Source organism: Tamandua tetradactyla, chromosome 21 (genome assembly GCF_023851605.1).
Source record: "Tamandua tetradactyla isolate mTamTet1 chromosome 21, mTamTet1.pri, whole genome shotgun sequence".
Lineage (NCBI taxonomy): Eukaryota > Metazoa > Chordata > Mammalia > Pilosa > Myrmecophagidae > Tamandua > Tamandua tetradactyla.
This window is the reverse complement of record NC_135347.1, coordinates 4,562,284-4,579,327: the sequence shown is the minus strand read 5'-3', so window position 1 is coordinate 4,579,327 and position 17,044 is coordinate 4,562,284. Positions and strand designations below refer to the sequence as shown.

The following is a 17,044-nucleotide window of genomic DNA, read 5'->3' as shown; positions in this document are numbered from 1 at the left end:
AAGAAAAACTAACTCTGGCATTTAAAAAAATGTTCAAAATTTGGGGTGGGGAAGCAGTTGAAGTAATGGGAGCAGAAGTCTGATTAGATTGTACTTAGGAGTGAATGTGAAAGCAGAAAATGGATCAGCAAGAGCATATTAATATTTCCAGCTTGATTATGAAGGGGAAGGAAACGCTGTTACTGCAGAAGGGTGTGAGGTTTGCTTTCATATGGGACACACATGAGTGTGGATATAGTAGAGGTGGTGAGAGTGAAGGAAAGGTGCTGCATTTACAATGATTCAGAGAAACCTTAGGAATAGGACTTTTCGCAGTCAGCTTATGCTATAGTTAGGCATACATATGTTTGAAAAGATCTCTTTCTATACCAGAAATATGTCACGACAGCGGCACATATAAATGACATAGTTTAGCTATGAGATGAAAGGAGAGATGGAAGGATCAGGAAGGGGTGAGTATTAGGGAAGATGTGGCACACAAACTGAACTTTAGCAAATGTGTAGACTAAAGATGTCCTGAACTATAGTGATGGCAGGCTAGATGCAAGAGACATTTCAAGAGAAGAGTACATTATATTTTATCATTAGGCTCATAGAGACAATTATGATGGGAAAAATCTCCAAGGTATTAATTCTAGGTTTTGTGAATTGGTTCTACTGGTTTTGGAAAGAAAAGGGTTGGTGCATTTGAAAATGGTTAAAATGGGAAAATTTAGGTTATATACATGTTATGCAATCTAAACAGAATACAAAATGTATATATATATATAAACCTTAGAATGGTACAACACAAAGAGTGAACCCTAATGGAAACTATGAGCTATATTTAAATTAGTTATAATATTGTTTCAATTGTGACAAAGGTACCAAACTAATGCAAAATGTTATCAATAAGGAAAACTGTGTGAGAGAGCTGGTGGTATATGGGAATTTTGTACTTTCTGCATGATTTTTCTGTAAACATACAATTGTTCTTAATAAACAAAAAAGAGAGGGGGCTGGGTCTCTGCTTCAGTCTCAGAGATGATGTTTTTCTGCCCCAGATGAAGCAGGGAATAATGAACAGAAAATGTAGGGCTGGGTGTGCAAAGTAGAAAATGACCAATGTCCAGATGTTACCAAATCTATTCTTCATTTTGTGGCTCATTTTCTTGTAAAAATTTCCAAAAATGTCAAGTATGTGCACGTTCAAGAATAAGTCCAAAATTATTATCCATTTTTTTCTCTCAGTTGGCAGAAAGGAAAAAAGAATAATAATGCTTAATATTGATGAGGGTGTGGGAAAATCAGTACTTTCATACTTGTAGTGAGAGGCTGAATCAGAGGAATATTTGTATAGTCTAGTAACCAGTGTTATAATTACTTCTTTGGGATAAATTCCTTTTCTAGAAATTTATCCCAAGAAATGAAATGGAAAAGTTTAGGTATTTTTTTAAAGTACAGTACTTAAAAAAAAAAAAAGGTATAGGTATGGCGACTTTCATGGCAGAGTTATCTGTAAGAGTGAAAAATTTTGGAAACACTGTAAATGTTCATCCTGAAAGTACTGGTTAAATAAAGTATGGTATATCTGTACCGTGTAATACTGTGGCGATGTTTAAAAGACTCCAGCAATAACTATCTACATGTATCAACATAGAAAAATACCCACAATAGAGGCAAAATATAACAAGCTACCCAATATGTGGTATATATATATAATAACATTAATGAAAGAACTGCTTACTTACATGTGAAATTCTGAAAAGGGATCCAGTGAGAGGCACAAAAATGATTTTTCCAGGTTATTGGGAGTGGGATATGACTGCTAGCCAGTTTATTTTTGTTTTTAAATATTCCCTTTGTATTTTCTAATTTTATTCAGTAGTTTGTAAATATTGATCTTATAAAGAAAAATTGTTTTTAACTTTAAAAATTCAAATTTAAAGTATTTGTGATAATACATACCAATGCTTTCACTCATCAGCAAACATAATGGACTATCCATAATAAAAGGGAAAGGAAAGTGAAATTTTGGAACTAAAATGAGTAATGAAAAGCTATCTCATGCTTAAGCCACCACGGGCTTTTCTTCTTCTTAATGTGATACTATGCTAAAAGGTTCTCCAGAGACTTAAAAGCGTTAATGCACCTCTCTAAGTACCCAGCAAAGAAACATGCAGCAAGTAAAATGACTCTTCAAAATTGGAAAGATGCCCAAGTAAAATCCAATTAGCGGCAGCCTCCTCCACCAGTGGCAACTAAGAATCCATTTCCATTAGAGTGGTCCCAGGTCCAGATTAAAGATAATTATTTTTGGAATTCAGGTCTCTGCATGATGGACCCAGCTTAGCTCAGGATTCTTGGAGCTTTAATACTAATCTACCTATGAAAGTGCCTTCATATGAAAAGACTTACTGAAATGAATGAATTAATGAAAGAAAAATTAAATAATTATATGGCCAAGATGCGTCAGAAACTTTAAGATGCTGACTGTGACAAAATAACAGTAAGGATCATAATAGTTGCTACAAGGTAATGCAAAACTACAGCTCTCAGGGTCTAGTAGAAGTGACACAATGAAATCAGAAGCATGTCAAGATGCTTACAGAGATAGAGTATGCCTTTGATCATATTATAACCGGTTGTACATTAATTGACGGCATTTTTGTAAAAGAAAAATTGGGTGCAGTAAAAGCCTACAGTCAGCAGGGAAGCCTAGGAAAAAGGAGGTGTCAGAGAGAAACCCTTGGCAATACCCACTAGGCATGTCCAGTGGCAGGCAGGGGCAGAGGGTGGGTGCTCTGACCTCATGGCTGCTCCACCAGGTCCCTGTGGCAGGTGACCTACTGTGTAGGCTGATAATCAGGGGGTTGGAGATGATGTCATTAAGCATTTAAACACTACAATTGTCTCTCTCCCCTCTCAGCCATCACTACTGTTTCTCTCATTCTGTGCTCCAAAACAACTTCTGATTGTAATGCGCTTTCCCACGCAGATTTCCTCCAGGGAAAGAATGTGCTGCTCTTGCAGACTTTAATAGTCCATGGGACAGCTACATTTCCCTTTTTAGCTAACTGTCATTTTCATTTATACAAGCTCATCTGGTGTATGCTGGATATCTAGAGGCTAAAAAGAGTCTAGGAATACTAATCAAAAAGGATGAAATCTCCTAACTATTTTACTCATTCAGAGAATTTGGTCCCTGGTTTCACAGTCTCTTTATCCCAAATTGTACCATCCTCATGGGTTATTTAAACATGCATACAAATGTCCAATCCAACTTTCTGCCCTCTTAGTTCTTTCTTCCTTTTTTTTTTTTTAATATAGTTGATGTTTTATTATTTAGAACAATGGAAAAAATGCAAATGACCAAAATAGCAAAGGTCAAAAGGACTCAACTGCATCCACTCACTCAGTGGCATATTTTGCAATTTCTGAAATTTTTTAATGAGTGTTTATAACTGAGATAGTCTTGTGTAGTAACATGAAACAAAAACACAGTTTCATATGTGGTATAGCATTGGTGTTTAAAAGGAGACTGGAGACTACACAAAACATTGAGTTATTGATTTTGAGTGGTAGAATTCTAAAAATTATTATTTCCTTTCTCTGTTGCAAATTTTCTATAGAATGCGTGTACTATTAATTATGGGGGGTGCATTTAAGTGCTTTTAGTTTATAAAATAATGTACCAACAACATGGTACATTTGACTTTATTTTGCTGCAGAGTTCTCTGAATGTGAGGAGAGCGCCCAGACCTCTGGAAAGTGACCACGGTCCCAGCTGGGGTGCTGAGCTCACCAGGATGACATCTCTGACCTGTCTGTGTGCAGCTACCATGCTAGAGGGATGAAGAGACCCCACTCTAAGCACGTGCCAGTCCTTCTGCTGCTGGGCACCCGAGTGGAAATCCCTACTGATTTCCTGGGAGCCTTTCACTAGGCCATGACCGCTGACCAAACGCTGAGTATTCGCTCAGAGCTATTGTGTTCTCAAAGCCCTCCAATATTTATTGTCTATTTTCATACTCACCCCCAAGAGATAGGCGGTACTCTCTGTGTTATGGATGTGAGAAGCAATGTTCAGAGACATTCAATAACCTAGCCTGTTCAAGGAAGTTGAGAACTGACAGAAGTCAAATCTTTGGATTCCAAATCCTGGGCTCCCCTTGCCACATCTCTGTCTCTGATTTCCCAGCTGTGTTCTGTGTGGATGAACTTGACATAGCTTCCTCCATGAACTGTCATTAATTGGCTTAATGCCACACACAAAGTGCAGTTCAGAACTTGCACTAAGGATTTTTTTTCTAAACTTGGCTACTTGCTTCCGCCTCATGAATTTTCTCATTCCTCAAAAGGCAAGTTCCCAGTGGTCCTTGCAAAGCCTCCAGCTGCCTGATTCCCTTCTTCAGACTTGCCTGCACCCTCGGCCTTCCCCGCCGAGATCTAGGTGACCCAGAGCTACTCAGAAGCCTGGCTCCAGGTGTTCACTTGAATGTATCCAGGATCCCAAACCCCTGCATGAAATGCTCTTTGTCCAGGGAGTATCCATAGTGCAGCGTGAGACATAAGGTTTGTATCTCACTGTACTGCTGGATTCACATGAATGCTTCCTGGGGCCGGTCTCTGGTTTCCATCAGGGGGCCACATTGGCCACAGGGCAGTACGTACCTTTCCACCACCCCCAGAAGGTAAGGTTGACCACCTGCAGCATAGTGCTCCACTCATTGACGCACAGGATTCCCACCAGCCTTTGGAAAAATTAGCTCATCTTGTTAGCATGGCCAGGGCAAAGCCAACTATCCCAGCCACAAGGCACAGGGAGCTGAGACTCATGAGACCCTGGGAGTACCAGCAGAAGCCTGGGAGCAGGGTCACCACTGTCAAGACTGCCTATGCCACCTTCAGCTGAGACAAATACCCAAAGGCTCTGATGGCATCAACTCGGCAGACCATCTGGAATTTCTCTTTCTCTGTGTCAGATGGTTTCTCCTTTGAGGCGGGTGCCCTAGTCTCCACACACTTCCTAGAATCCTGCTCACTGCAGCACCACAGCCCATGGAGAGGCCTTCCCCATGTAGCCTGTCTCCACAACCAGGATACAGCTCCGAGGAGGGCAACCAAGGCCCGGCCGCCTGCTGCGGGAATTTTCTCTTTAGTTCTCTGAGACACACGTATCCCATTATATAATATAGGGTGGAGACAATTAGGCACATAGACTCAGATTTTCCTTATCCCATGGCTTCCCCAGGTAGGGTCATTACAAGGACTTCAAGCAAGGCAGGAACAGCTGTATCCAGAAAGAGGGAAGAGGCTCCTCTTTGAGTCATACAGATCCTTCCACCTATTCCTGGAATGGTTAATTTTATGTGCACTTGGCTAGGTTTTGGCATCCAGTTGTTTGGTCAAACTCTGGCCTTTTGTTGCTGTGGAGGTATTTCATAGATAGGATTAGCAGCTATGACCAGTTGACCTTAACTAAAGGAGAGCACCCACAGGGAATGGATGGACTTAATCCAATCAGTTGGAGGTCTTAAAAACAAGAACTGAGGGTTTCATGAATCAGAAGGAATTCTGCCTCAACACCATAAGCTGGACTCTTCCCTGGCTTTCAACAACATCCTTAACTGGAATTTCCAACCTCCAGCCTGCTCTGTGGAGTTTGGACTTGCTAGTCCCACCATCATGTGAGCCAATTTCTTATAATGTATCTCTTAATAAATGCGTGTGGGTGTGTGTTTATTTAGTTAGTTATTAATTATTAATTAATATTATGTACTTATATCCTGTTGGTTGTATTTCTCTGGAGAACTTTGACTAATAAAATCCCCATTCTAATTCTTAAGGCCCCACTCTTTTCCAATATTTTCTCTAATTTCCATAGAAGAAATCTGGAGAAGTTGTGGATTTTTTTTGGGGGGGGGTGCTGGTGGGTGGTGCATGGTCTGGGAAACAGAAGCTGTGGATTTAATGGACATTATTCAATAACCCACTGGGTCAAATTTTGGATTTAAATTTTAACCATTTTAGCCCAGCAACTTCAAGAGATAAGAAAGGTCTTGTGTATATATTTATTTGCTTTTTAAGTACTACCATAGATGTCTAATGTCATTCACTATCTTCAACTGAAGATAGCCAATGGAAGCCAATTATTACATCCAACTTTCCTTTATCTCTCCATCCTGGACTGACCATAGGATTTGTCACCTAAATTGAGACATTTTGGAGAATGAAAGGGAATGCTAATGAAAAATTATTATCACTTGTTCTAATGGGCTATAGCCCATTCAAAAAGTTTTATACTGCTTCCTCAATTTAAGCGTGCAGATTAGTCACTTAAATGGATGTTTGTCCCAGGCAATGTATTTGTGTAATTTTCCAGGTTAATTGTGTAGTTTAGAGCTAAGCCTTTCTTTTAATACTCAGAATAATGGAGACACTGCATTGTATGTGAAAAGAGAATAAAGGACAATGCCAATACAATGTTGAATGTGCCAAGAGGAATTACTTTCATGCTTTTGGGGAGAAGGTGACCAGGATCAATTCTCTAGCTCTAGGACAGATTTTTGGTTCATTAATAAGTGAAGAGTTGGATTAGGTGAACTATAAAGCATTTTCAGCTCCGTTATTCTATGAGTCTAAAAACACCAGCATGGAAAAATATCTGCATAATTATGTATCACTCAATGTTATAAAATGATAGTTATGTTACTTGATTAAAATGTGTATGGTAGCTCATTAAAATGTGCATGGTTATAAAGTTTAGGGTTTATAAACTAAACTATAAACACCTTTCCTGCTGGCAAGAGAGGCGGGTAGAATGGGAAAAAGCTGTATGGCTTATTCCATGCTTAGGCAGAAGGGAATTAACGTGGGCAAATCACTCTGTCACTGGTCTGGCGGATTTTGAAGAGAGGATTCTGACTGAGAAGGTGAGCCTGCTGGGAATCCACTCCTGTGGACACTGCAGGTATGAGTTTGGTGTGATGCGGTTGGCTCTCTCATTTTGATGTGGCCTCCAACCTTTACTGCCAGGTTGGATTGCAAGCCTTTCCCGCATGGGACACTACCATTTACGACAAGGTACACATTTCCTCTGTGGTTACAAGAAGTGTGGTTTTGTGCAAATGAACATGACTCATCCTCCAAATATCATGCTCCAGAAGATTAAATGATCTTTTCATATTACCATTTGAAAGTTATTTAAACGACTTGTCTTAGTACGTTTGATGCCTAATAATTGTGCTGTTCCTTTGGACGAAAGGTTATCAGACAGTAAATCTACCCCAGAAAATATATTTATAGAAATAAGCTGAAGAGGAGTTGAGTGTGGGGACATGAATGGACATTTGCACACTGGTGTTTATGGAGGCAGTGTTCCTGATCCACAATGAGTGGAGGTGGCCTAAGGGTACAACCACTGAGGAATGGAAGGGGGAACTGTGGTGTTTACACCCAATGCACTACTGAGCTGTCACAAGAACGAATGAAGTTGTGAGGCATGCAACTAGATGAATGAATATTAAGGGCCATATGTTGAATGAAATGTCAGGAACAAAGAGACAAATTATTATCATATGATTATGTTATAATAATATGGACTAAGTATAATATAAAAATACGGTGAACTAAAGTTGAGAGCATAGGTTATCAGGTTGGGGCCTATTGTAAAGGGTCCTAGATTGTAAGCTCTTACAGCAGTCACATATATTCAGGAGTTGTAGCTGTTCATTCTAAGTTCTCAGATACTGAGACGTTTGTATATGATATGGTCTTTTCCAGAAACTTCAGGTATTTACGTGATACCTGAGACTCACAATCAGAGTCCTGAAGCTATGAAAGCTAGTAGTATCCCATATAGGAACTGTTTCAAAAGTTGAAAAAGGGATCAGACATCAAGTAGAGATATGAACGAAGCTGATCTGAATAGGACTAAGGTATATTCGAAGACTGGATAAAGGATGATATCATCCATATTTTAAAACTTCAATTTCTGTGTGAGACTAAAGGGAGAAATTATTTGGTGCAAAATTTATATTTTGGGTAGTGCATTTCCTAATTTAACTGGTATGGTCAGTTTCATCGAACACCGTAAGTACATGGAATCTTGAATAGGGCATGAGATTTTGTTGGTTTGTCCAGGTTAGTGTGATTCACTCCCCAATAAATCCCAGAGTGATTTGGGCAGTGAATAAAGAAGTATTTGCAGGGTCCTTTTGGGGTAATGGGGAGAAGGGGGAAATATTCAACTTCCCCATGTGGAGAATTTCTGATACACTCACAAGCAGTGGGGACAACCAGATCAATAGACTGAGCCCTCGATCTTGAGGTTCACTCCTATGAAACTTATCCCTACAAAGGATAGGCTAAGCCTACTTAAATTAGGCCTAAGAGTCACCCCCAGAGAAACTCTTGTTGCTCAGATGTGGCCTCTCTTTCTCTAAGCTGACACAGCCAGTGAACTCACTGCCCTCCCTACCTATATGGAACATGACTCCCAGGGGTGTAAATCTCTCTGGTAACATAGGACAGAAATACTGTGATGAGCTGGGACTTGGCATCAAGGAATTGAGAAAACCTTCTCGACCAAAAGGGGAAAGAAAAATGACAAAAATTTCAGTGACTGAGAGATTTGAAACTGTCAGGAGGTTATCCTGGAAGTTATTCTTATGCATTATTTAGCTATCCCCTTTTTAGTTTATGGTGGATGTATTGGAGTGGCTGGAGGAAAGTACCTGAAATTGTTGAGCTGTGTTCCAGTAGCCATGTTTCTTGAAGAGGATTGTATAATGATATAGCTTTTATGATGTGAGTGTATGATTTTGAAAACCTTGTGTCTGATGCTCCTTTTATCCAGGGTATGGACAGATGAGTAAAAAAAATAAGAATAAAAAATAAATAAATAATAGGAGGTGGATAAAAAGAAATAAGCTGAAGAAAATACATCTTTAAAAGCAGATGTCTTACAACCACTGTTGTAATAGAGAAGCAGACATAGTTCATCTTCCACCAGGATTGCATTTTTTGCCTGTGTAATTCTTGGTTTTGATTAATGACAATGCAAAACAATACTATAAGATCAGGAAGGCATAAATTTGTTCTTTAAAATTCATTTTTATTGAATTTCTGAAAGCCACTGAAATTGCACTCATCAAACAAAACTCTATAGTTTGATGTTCTTTCATATTGAATCCAGTTTTCCCATTTGAGAACTTTGGCTTTTATCTTTATCTGTGAATTTCTTAACATTGGCCATAACATGTTCAATTTTGTAAGAAATTATTGTGTTCTACTCCTGGAATGTATTTCCCCAGGGCTTCTTTATTGGTCCATGCTTTAATGTATGATAGTTTAATTTTTTTCCAGTTTGATCAATTTCTTTTAAATTTGAATGAGATTCTGCTTTTCCACAGTACTCAGCTAATACTATTGACTCATGGTCAGTAGGGTGTGCACTTGAAGTAAATTTTGCAGTAGTAGTGATGTGAATCCATACACACACTCTTAACCACTTCTTATGGCTAAAGATGCTTCTGACTGGGTAGGGAATGGCTGTATTTTTTAGCTTTGTGATCTGCCAATTCACACTGGGTCCACTCTCAGCCTGGGCACCATCTTCTGACCAACAGAATTAACTGACAGCAGACAGTTATTTTCATCCCCGGGGGAATAGCTAGGCTTTTGCTGTCTTGTTTGTTCTTTCCATTTCTTTAGGTTGAAATTGCTTTATTTGCTAATATTTCCTAGCTCAGGTTGAGTTTCAATCCAAGGACATTACTGCAAGAGTAGCAAGAATAGAAAATCAATAACATATTGATTGCCAGTGAAAATGATTAAGAATAACTTTGGTTACCTGTTTGCAGTTTAAGTTCATTGTTCTATCTCCTCCATTTATGTCTTTCTGAAAATTTTTAGTGAAAATATTGACATTGAATCAAAGACCTAGGGAAAAAATATCATGTTTATAATAGTTTGTAAACTCCAAAGTAGTGTATGTTTTAAAATATCTTTCATCATGGACCTAAAATGGTTCATTTTCCTCTTTTGTTTTTTAATAAATGTCATTTTGGAAGCACATGTCTAATAAAATGGTCATGTTTAGCTTGAAGTAATTTAAGATAAAAATATTTACCTGTCCACAATATTTTTATTCAATTTCATGATGTCAAAAAGTCTATTGTGTATTTATATATTTCTCTTGGATCTGATATTTCTTGCAAATTTTGAGTATGAAAGATAATAATTAGCTAACCTATTAACTTAGAAATGCTTCAAGTTTTAGAGAAATCAAAGATAACTAGGTCATGCTTTAAGGATTTTGGGGGTTAAGAAAATGTATTCATTAGTAAGTCTGATTGATACTAAATGTATCCATTAGTAAGTGGGGTGGGGAAGGAATCTGCCCTGTCTGGTAGGCTCCTGCAGCTCTTTGAGCACAGCCAAACTGCAGTCTCAGGGACATTGATTAGGACTCTAACTTTGGGAAGACAGATTTTAAAAAGAGTAAGAATCTTATGTCTCTCAGTGGTAAGAGTTTAAAGGAGGGACTCCTTCTTCATTTTCATCAGTGCTGTACCTCGTCATCTTTGATATTGAGTCACTCAGAATACTTTGGTTGTACATAACAAAAATGACCTTAACTAACTTATGAAAGGTTGAATTTATTGGCAAAAAATGAATACTCTGAGAATCCAGCAAATACTGAAGACCCAGACTACAGAAAGGGCAGCAAGCAGAATGACTTTGGTGATCTAGGTGGCCACTGAAGTCCAGACTCAGGATGAAAGAACATCATTTATTTATGATCCTTTTCTTCCTTCCATTGGGATTCGACTTCCTGGGAGAGGGAGTGCAATTGACCCAGCTGTGCTCCTGGCCCACCCTTGAGTTAGGCTGGGCAAGACTTCTTGATTGACATCCTGCTATGCCTTTATTCATGAGGGTTGAAGAAGGTCTCAAAGTTGTGCATATAACCCCTTGATCAAATTTAGAATACTTTCATTACTCCAGAAAAGAAATAAAAATAAGAAAACCTAATTCCTCCATACCCTTTATCCCCCCCCCCATTATTGACCCATAGCATTTGTGTGGTACATTTGTTACTGTTGCTGAAAGAGTATTAAAATATTACTGTTAACTATAGTCCATAGTTTGCAATAGGAATATTTTCCCCATATACCCTTCTATTACTAACTCCTTTGAATAGTGTCATACATTTGTTCTAATGAAGGAACTTTATTAGATTTTTACAGTTAATCATGGACATTGTCCACCCCCAAAATTATACATTTCCATGTTTTAACCTCCAACTTTCCTTCTGGTGACATGCATGCCTCTAAACTTCCCCCTTCCACCACACTCACACACCAGTTAGCACTTTGATTATTCTCACAATAACATTCTACCATCACTTGTATCCATTTCTAAACTTTTAAGTTCACCCTAGTTAAACATTCTGCACATATTAAACAATGATTACCCATTCTTTAGCTTCATTCTATATCCTAGTAACCTATATTCTAGATTTTATGTCTATAAGTTTTCATATTCTAATTGGCTCATATTAGTAAGATCATACAACATTTGCCCTTTTATGTCTGACTTATTTCACTCAACATAATGTCCTCAAGGTTCATCTCTGTTGTCATATGTTTCAGGACTTCTTTCCTTTTACTACTGAATAAGATTCCATCATAAGTATATACCACATTTTGTTTATTCATTCATCTGTTACTGGACAGTTGGGTTGTTTCCATCTTTTGGCAATTGTGAATAATGCTGCTATGAACATCAGTGTGCAAATGTCTGTTCATGTCCCTGCTTTAGATCTTCTGGGTATATTCCAAGTAGAATGATTGCAAGGTCATAAGACAACTTGATACTTAGCTTCCTGAGGAACTGCCAAAGCATCCTCCACAGCAGCAGTTCCATTTTGCATTCCCAATTACTAATATTTTTAAGTTGCCTTTTTCTTGATTCAATGCTTCCCAGTTACTACAACACTTTAACAGTTTTCTGGAGCTCTGAGAAAAAAATGGCTCTGCCAGTTTTTGGTGGTTATTTTAATATCCTGAGGGAGAATGGAACTCCAGAGCATTTCACTCCACCATCTTGGTCTATGGGAAGTTGTTCTTCTTAAATGATGCTAGATTCCTCAGCTCTGTGCTTCTTCTAGCATAACATTTCTGATATTCCAGGTGGATCCCAGTGATGTCAAATGATCATCGCAAAATTTTCTTTCTTTTGTATATTTGGAAACATCTCTTTATACGGTTCTTGCTTATCCAGTATTTCCATCTAATCATATTTAAATTTTATTTTAGTAAATATTGAATACATACAAAGTCCTAATGATAATATGTATAAGAAATACCAAATAATGATCTTATGTACCACACAGCTTAAGAAGCAGGATGCAATGTCATTCTCTCTTATAGTAATGTTCTACTTGACTGGTTAGAATGGATCTGTCCTACCTTTGAAGTTAGGGAAACTGTATTAGAATCCCAGCTCTAATAATATCTGCATGATCTTGGGTAGGTTACTGTATCTCTCTGAGCCTCAATTTAAACCTCACATGTTTAAATTATTTGACAACGTAATGAGCACTCCAGACATATTTCCTTCTTTTGCCTGCTGTATCTCAGTGAGTGTCTAGCCGCACCCCTTCTTATGCCTGCTCCCCACTGCCCTAGCCAACTTGCTTAAGCCCACCCTGCCACAGGTAGGACCCTTCTGGGAGTTGAACCAGAAATCCTTAAATCTTTTTTAAATTGGTCCAAGATTGTCTTTACAATCTTGCAAAAGCCCAAGTGGAACATAAGGGTTCTATCTAAGGGAAAGGAGGATATACAGAGGGTTTTGGCTACTTGGAGGTTCATTATCCATGTCCCAAAGTTACAAGGTTACTGAGGGAACCAAAGGTTTCATAAGAGGAGATTATTCTTCCATAAACTGACCACTTAATAGGTGGTCCTATTTAAACATCTCATCTGTCTCAACATCATTGCTTACTTCAGCCTATTAATTCATCTTTTTTTGTTGTTGTTTTTTGATACATGTACTTTCCTGGAGTACATGTATCAATTATAGACTTTTATCATGCCACATATTTATTATTTATTTCAATGTCTTTTCACATTAGACACAGATCCTCAAATATAGGGCTCTTGCATTTTTTATCTCATTACCTCTCTACTCAGTACCATGACTGGCACCTAATAGATGCTCAATAAATATTTGTTTCATGAGAGGTGCAGAGGCAGGGTACTGCAACAATAGAACTTGCATTATAGAAGAATTAATAATGGAACTTGCATATATGATTAATAAAACATACAATGGGGTCAAATTGTCTTTTTATATATATATAAATTAAGAAATCCTTTGCTTTAGTTTGCTAAATATTGCCAAATTGCAATATACCAGAAATGGGTTGGCTTTTACAATGGGGATTTGTTAACTTACAATATATAGTTCTTAGGCCATTGTACTGGTTTATTAACGCTGCTGGAGATGCAATATACCAGAAATGGAATGGGTTTTAAAAGGGGACTATATTAAATTACAAGTTTACAGTTCTAAGGCCAAAAAAAGAATGTCCAAACTAAGGCATCCAGAGAAAGATACCTTGACTCAAGAAAGGCTGATGGGTCCAGAACACCTCTGTAAGCTGGGAAGGTGTGTGGCTGGTGTCTACTGGTCCTTTGGCTTCTGGTTTCAAGCAGCTTCCCTGGGAGCATTTTCTTTCTGCATCTCCAAATGTTTCTGTCTGTGTTAGCTCTAAAGCAATGGTTCTCTCAGTGTTTCAGCTTTCTCCAAAATGTTTCCTTTTTTAAAGAACTCCAACAGACTAATCAAGACCTACCTTGAGTCACATCTCCATCTAATCAAAAGGTCACACCCACAGTTGGGCATGTCACATCTCCGTGAAGACAATCTAATCGAAAGGTTTCACCCACAACTGGGTATGTCATATCTCCATGGAAACAATTCAATCAAAGTTTCTACCCCACAATATTGAATCAAGATTAAAAGAAACATGGCTGCCAAATCAATAGGCTGAGTCCTCAACCTTGGGCTTTGCCCCTATGAAACTTATTCCCACAAAGGACAAGCTAAGCCTACTTAAAAATTAGGCCTATGAGTCACCCCCAGAGAACCTCTTTTGTGGCTCAGATGTGACATCTCTCTCTAAGCCAACTCAGCTTGTGAACTCACTGCCTCCCCACTATGTGGGACATGACTCCCAAGGTGTAAATCTTCCTGGCACCATGGGACAGAGAGCCTGAGATAAGCCAGGACCTGGTATTAAGCAATTGAGAAAGCTTTCTTGACCAAAAGGGGGAAGAGAAATGACACAAAATAGTTTCAGTGGTTGAGAGATTTCAAACAGAGTCAAGAGGTTATCCTGGAGGTTATTCTTATGCACTATATAGATATCCCTTTTTTAGTTTATGGTGTATTGGAGTGGCTGGAGGGAAGTACCTGAAACTGTTGAGCTGTGTTCCAGTGGCCTAAATTCTTAAAGAAAATTGTATAGGGATATAACATTTAAAATGAAACTGTGTGATTGTGGGAACCTTGTGTCTGATGCTCCTCATATCCAGGGAATGGACAGATGAGTAATAATTTGGATAAAAATAAATAAATGAATGAATAAATAATAGGGGGTACAAAGGGTAAAATAAATTGGGTAGATGGAAACACCGGTGGTCAATGAGAAGGAGGTTTGAGGGGTATGGTATGTATGAGTTTTTCTTTCTCATTTTAATTTCTTTTGCTCAAAAAATGATCACAGTGATGAATATATAGCTATGTGATGATATCGTGAGCCATTGATTGTACACCATGTATGGAATGTTTTTATGTCAAGAATATATGTTTGGGGCGGGCCACGGTGGCTCAGCAGGCAAGAATACTTGCCTGCCATGCCAGAGGACCTGGGTTCGATTTCCGGTGCCTGCTCATGTAAAAAAAAAAAAGAATATATGTTTGTTAAGTTTTTATGATAAAAATATCAAAATAAAAGAAAAAGAAACATGGCTGCCCCCACAAGATTAGATCAGGAAAAAGGGCATGGCTTTTCTGGGGTACATAACAGTTTCAACTGGCACTGCCATGAAAATGTCCAACTCAAGGCATCAACAGGATGATACTCTGAAGACAGGCTGCTTGCATCTGAGGTTCCTCTGTCATATGGCAAGGTACATGGAGATGTCTGCTGGTCATTCTCTCCTGGGCTTCATTGCTTCCAATTTCTGGCTTTAGTGTCTTCCTCTCTCAGCTTCCGTGGGTATGTTCTTGTCTCTTGTCTTCTCTTAGCTCTCTGGGCTTTTTCGGTGTGTCTTTTATCCCCTCATAAAGGACTCCAATAAGGGGATTAAGACCTGCCTTGGATGGGGTGGGGCACATCTCAATTGAAATAATCTAATCAAAAGGCCCCACCCACAAACATGAGTCCCAGGGATATAAGCCTCCCTGGCAACATGGGACATGACTCCCAAGAATGAACCTGGCCCTAGCATCATGGGATTGAGAATGCCTTCTTGACTAAAAGGGGGAAAAGAAATGAAAATGAATTAGGTATCAGTGGCTAAGAGAGTTCAAGTAGAGTTGAGGGGTGATTCTGGTGGTTATTTTTTATGCAAGCTTCAGCCAGATATTGCATATTGTCCCAGTATGCCAAGCGCCAACCAACAGTATTCCTGAGAACCTTAAAGAATACCCTGGACTCTGTCTAAAACCTTATAAAAGTTTCTCTTAGTAAGTTTAGTCTTTCAAAAACTTAAAGCCTCCAGATGGCTCTTAGGCCAGATGAGCCCTGAAACCCAGAGGTTCCAGTCTCTCCAAGAGCATCAACCAGGTTCATTCCTCTACCCCATAAGGTCAACACCCTTTTTCAGCATGAGGAAGCTAAAATGGTCATTTCCCAGATATCCCTGAAGAGTGAGAGAATGATCAAATGAGAGGGAGGACTTGTAACTGTGAAGTCAGTATTTAACAAATGATTATGAACATTGACTCATTACATAGATATATCTTTTTAGTTTCTAGTGTATTCGAATAGCCAGAAGGAAACACCCGAAATTGTTGAACTGTGATCCAGGAGCCTTGATCTTTGATAATACTGCATAATGACATTGTTTTTATCTTGTAACCATGTGACTGTAAAAACCTTGTGACAGACACTCCCTTCATCCAGTGTATAGGTAAACGAATAATAAAGACACACATTAAAAAAAAAAGTTGGGAATTCGGAGGAAAAAATACCCCTACATAAACTATGGACAATAGTTAGTAGTATTACATTTAACAAGCTTTCATCAATTGTAACAAATGTAGCTACTGCTAAAAAAACAACCCAGAGAATTACAAAAAAAAAGTGCTATCATCTATTGTAACAAGTTTTCTGCACCAATGCAAGTGTTGGAGATAGGGTGGTGTGTGGGAATTCTGTTCTGTAAACCCACAACTTCTCTAATAAAAACAATTTTTAATAAAAAAAGGTCCCACTCACAATAGGGCTACACCTGCAGAAATGGATTAACTGAAGAACATACTTTTGAGGTCCATAAAGCCTCCAAATCATTATTCCCTTAGAACAACATTTCAAATCGCTATGTTATTATCCTAACATTTTCTACACCCCATTTCTGACTCTGTTTCAGGCTGAATTTGAGTCTATTCTTGAGTGAGCAAGAGAATACTTTATGCTCAGCCTGAAATTGTGAGCAGGAGAGCTTCAGGGGAGCAGAGCATCTCCCTGCCAGCCTTCCTGCCCCCACCCCCTGCCCAGGGTGCTGTCACATTATTAGTGTGGGGAATGCTCTGTAAATGTTGACAGAATCACATCCATAAGTTACTTGATGTCAGCTTAAGTGGATATGTCTAAGTGAATTGCCACCCACATCTGAAATTTCTGGGTGTTTTTATAGTAACAGTATTTATTTTCCTTATAAAAGCAAAAAGATCACCGTTCTAGGGACAAAATTGACTCAAAAATCAGAATAATTTTAACAATCTTTTGTAATGATCATTAAGGGTTTTTAAATCCAATTTA

At 38.5% G+C, this 17,044-nt stretch overlaps 1 pseudogene; it reads right to left on the bottom strand.

The window, feature by feature from the left end:
• Positions 1-4,469: 4,469 nt before the first annotated feature.
• Positions 4,470-17,044, bottom strand: part of LOC143665806 (transmembrane protein 186 pseudogene) — a 36,229-nt pseudogene continuing 23,654 nt past the window's right edge.